Source organism: Carcharodon carcharias, chromosome 19 (assembly GCF_017639515.1).
Source record: "Carcharodon carcharias isolate sCarCar2 chromosome 19, sCarCar2.pri, whole genome shotgun sequence".
NCBI classification, from domain to species: Eukaryota; Metazoa; Chordata; class Chondrichthyes; order Lamniformes; family Lamnidae; genus Carcharodon; species Carcharodon carcharias.
The window spans coordinates 35,674,910-35,679,764 of NC_054485.1; positions in this window are offsets into that span (position 1 = coordinate 35,674,910).

The following is a 4,855-nucleotide window of genomic DNA, read 5'->3' on the forward strand; positions in this document are numbered from 1 at the left end:
TAAATAAGGTGATTTTGTTAATTTATTATAAAGAAATCCCCCATGCTGCATTTCCAAACTGAAAACTCCAACTATTTGGCACAAGGTAATTATTAGGAATGGATCTCACATCTGCGGCCCCTTTTAAAAATTAATTGCAAGCAATTCGTGCACTGCAGCATTTTTTGGTTTTGTTCTGCCAATTTCAAGTTTCTTTCCTCTCAATATTTCTGTTTAAAGTGACTGCTGATGAACAGATTTGGATACTGACTTCCAAAAGATCGAACTGTACAACAAGGGGAACACACATACACAAATTAATTCTGCAGCACCAAGCTAGACATCAGCTTAAAAAATGGGTTTAATTCACATATAGTTCACATTTCAGTGATTTTGTTTCCCCAAGGTAATGCTCCTTCTCATATGATCATCCGTGCTGTAGTGAGACATAGATTGGAACTATTTAGCACTGAAGCCCTTGGTTGCATTAAAGACATATACAAATTTATAGAGATGGTGAACTCACTAACTGTACCTCCCCCCAACCCCCGCTATCCCATACATTTTACAATGGGCATTGAATGTCTGTATACAAGAATAGAAACAAAGTTATGCTGGCCGTCCGAAGTATCTTCAAAAAATTTCTCCAGCCTGACAAGACCAGCTGAAGCTGTAATCCAGTTACTACACTTATGTTTATCAAAAAATGACTGAATTCAGGAATGAATTTTAACTCCAAAACAAAGGCACAAATTTACCTTAGCCGATGCAAACCTATACATGGAAGAGCGGGAAGAGAGTGTGTTTAAAGTTTCCCAGGCTCCCTATGTGTTACTACAGATATTTGGAGTGGTGATATTTGAATTCTTACAGAAGCAAAATTAGAACAATTCATCAATATTCCCAATAATTATCAGCCCTTCATTGAACTTAAAGCCACACACAGGAAATTGTTAATTTCCTACACATGCAGTAGTTAAGCTGGCACAAGAAAACAACTGGCATAAGTTAGTGACAAAAGTTTCTTTCAAGATAATGGACACACACTTCTACATACAAAGAGTGATCACCCATAACATATTTCCCGCTGACTGGTGAGGTCACTGCGAATGCGTTTCATCACGTGCACAAAACCAAAAGGTTTTAGCCAGGCAGTTACTACCCTTTTTACTGCATTAAGTTAAAGAGGATACTCAAAAAGATTGCTTGGACATGTAAAGTATAATTTTTTGAGAGTGCTGGGCAACCCACTGTTGCAACACACGTTAACACCAAGCTCACCATTAGTTATAACATACTACACAATGACCCAATAAATAAATAATGTGGTTAGGAATCATTTTGAAAAGTTAAAAGTGGATGTCGATTCACTAAGCCAATATATCAGAACATCAGCTTTTAAAGATTTATTAGTCTGGAGCAGAGCGAGGACACAACTACCACATTTCCCAACCTTCCTGCCTCCACACTCAATGGGTAAGAAATTTATCCCAGCTGATACATGGAAGAGTGAGAAGAGAGTGTATTTAAAAAGTGTCCCAGGTCCCTATGTGTTACTACAGATATTTGGATTTTTGTTATTGGTTCATGGGATGTGGGCATTGCTGGCTAGGCCAGCATTTATTGCCCATCCCTGTTAAGAGTCAACTACATTGCTGTGGGTCTGGAGTCACATGGAGGCCAAACCAGGTAAGGACAGCAGATTTCCTTCCCTAAAGGGCATTAGTGAACCAGATGGGTTTTTACAACAACCAACAATGGTTTCATGGTCAACATCAGTTTGCAGATTTTTATTGATTTCAAATTTCACTATCTTACATGGTGCAATTTGAACCTGGGTTCCCAGAGCATTACCTTGGGTCTTTGGAATACCAGTCCAGTGATAGAAACTGTGACATAAACCACTATGTCACCCCCTCCCCATGGATTGTCGATGTTTGAACTCGTACAGAAGGAGAATTAGAATAATTCATCAATATGCCCAATAATCATCACCCTTCCATTAGGCTGAAAGACACACGCAAAGAAAGTGCAAAAGCTATGGGCCCTGACAATATTCCAACAATAGTACTGGAGACTTGTGCTCCAGAACTTGCAGCGTCCCTAGCCAAGCTGTTCCAGTATATCTACAACACTGACATCCAGCCGGCAATGTGGAAAATTGCTCAGGTACATCCTGTACACAAAGAGAAATACAAATTCAACCTGGTCAATTATGGCCCCATCAGTCTACTCTTGATCATCAGTAAAGTGATGGAAGGGGTCATCACCAGTGATATGAACCTGCACTTGCTTAGCAATAACTCACTTACTTTCGCTCAATTTGGGTTCTGCCAGGGCCACTCCGTTCCTGACCCCTTTACAGCCCTGGTCCAAACATAGACAAAAGAGTTGAATTCCAGAGGTGAGGTGCAAGTGACTGCCCTTGACATCAAGGGCGTTTTTGACTGAGTGTGGCATCAAAGAGTCAATGGGAATCGGGAAAAACTCTGCCGTGGAGTTTTACCTAGCACAAAGGAAGATGGTTGTGTTTGTTGGAGGTCAATCATCTCAATTCCAGGCAATCACTGCAGGAGTTCCTCAGTGTAATGACCCAGGTCCAAACATCTTCAGCTGCTTCATCAATGACCATCCTTCCATTATAAGGTCAGAAGTGGGGATGTTTGCTGATGACTGCACAATGTTCAGCACCATTTGCAACTCCTCAGATACTGAAGCTTTCCATGTCCAAATGAAGGAAGAGCAGGACAATATCCAGGCTTGGGCTGACAAGTAGCAAGTAACATTCATGCCATACAAATGCCAGGCAATGACCATCGCCAACAAGAGACAATCTAACCATCACCCCTTGGTATTCAATGGCATTACCATCACTCAATGCCCCATTATCAACATCCCGGGGGGTTACCATTGACCAGAAACTGCACTGGACTAGCCATATAAATACTATGGCAACAAAACCAAGTCAAAGTCTAGGAATCCTGCAGCGAGTAACTCACCTCCTGACTTCCTAAAGCCTGTCCACCATCTACAAAGCACAAGTCAGGAATGAGATGGAATACTAAAACAAAAACAGAATTACCTGGAAAAACTCAGCAGGTCTGGCAGCATCGGCGGAGAAGAAAAGAGTTGACGTTTCGAGTCCTCATGACCCTTCGACAGAACTTGAGTTCGAGTCCAGGAAAGAGCTGAAATATTTCAGCTCTTTCCTGGACTCGAACTCAAGTTCTGTCGAAGGGTCATGAGGACTCGAAACGTCAACTCTTTTCTTCTCCGCCGATGCTGCCAGACCTGCTGAGTTTTTCCAGGTAATTCTGTTTTTGTTTTGGATTTCCAGCATCCGCAGTTTTTTTGTTTTTATGAGATGGAATACTCTCCAGTTGCCTGGATGAGTGCAGCTCCAACAACACTCATGAAGCTTGACACCATCCTGAACAAAGTAGCCCATTTGATTGGCACCCCAACAACAAATATTCACTCCCTCCACCACCAACGCACAGTGGCAGCAATGTGTACCATTTACAAGATCCAAGAAATCACCAAGCCTCCTTAGCATCTTTCAAACCCATGATCATTACCATCCAGAAGGACAAGGGTAACAGACACATGTAAACATCACCACCTGCATGTTCACCTCCAAGCCACTCACCATTTTGACTTGGAAATATATCGCCGTTCCTTCACTGTTGTGCTGGGTCAAAATTCTGGAAATCGCTCCCCCACTAATTTTCATATTACATCACTTGTACCTGGAAAAAACATACAGAATAAGTAATATCAAGGATGAAATATCTTTGAATTAAAACCAAAAATGCTGGAAATTCTCAGCAGATCTGGCAGCGTCTGTGGCGAGAGAAAAACAGAATTTTATCAGTTCTGATGAAAGGTCACAGGCCTGAAATGTTAACTTGTTTTCTCTCTCCACGGTTGCTGCCAGACCTGCTGGGTATTTATAGCATTTTCTATTTCTGTTTCTAATTTCCATCATGAACAGTATTTTACTTTTGTAAGCACATTTTTATATTGAGTTTAACAAAAATGGGAGTTGGAGTGATAAAGCTCTGCAGGTGGCGCTGTTGAGCAATAACTAAATTTTATCTACTTCAAGAACAACGTCAATGTTTACAGGTTTTTAAAAATAAGCTAACTTGATGTACAAATTAATGTTTCAAACATTACAGTCAAATCGAAGGAATTTTATAGACTGAGCTATTTATGAAAGTTTAGTTGTAAAATACAGTTAGTATTTTTAAGATTTAAAAATCAACCCAAAATCACTGTTTTCTAGAATCAGCCCATGCATTGAAACAGATATACAGTGAGTCTGTGATGTTTCTTACTGTGTACACCATTCTCAGAACATGCATTGAAGGCACAATTACTAGAATGGGAGCTAGGAACTGTGCCCTGGCTAATCGTAGAACTAGGGCTGTGGGGTTGGGGTGGTTCAGGTGAAGGGATATTTAGAAATCCAAAGAGAAATGTCGAGGTAATGTGGGTAAAGACAAGCAGAGTGGGGTAGGAATGGAAGGGACAGAGTCTAACAAAAATTGTACATTGGCCAATAAGGCCATTGCAGGGAATAGAAGTTGAAAAACGAAATTAAAGGTTCTTTATCTGAATGCACGAAGCATCTGCAATAAGATAGATGAACTAATGGCACACGTAGAGGTAAATAATTTAGATCTAATCGCCATTATAGAGACATGGTTATAAGGAGATTAAGGTTGGGAAATAAATATTCCAGTGTACACAATATTTTGGAAAGAAGACAGAATGGAAAAGGCAGAGCCGTTACTCTGATAGTAAAGGATGACATAAGGACATTAGTGAGAAAGGATCTGGCCTCAGAAGATCATGAAGTGGAATCAGTATG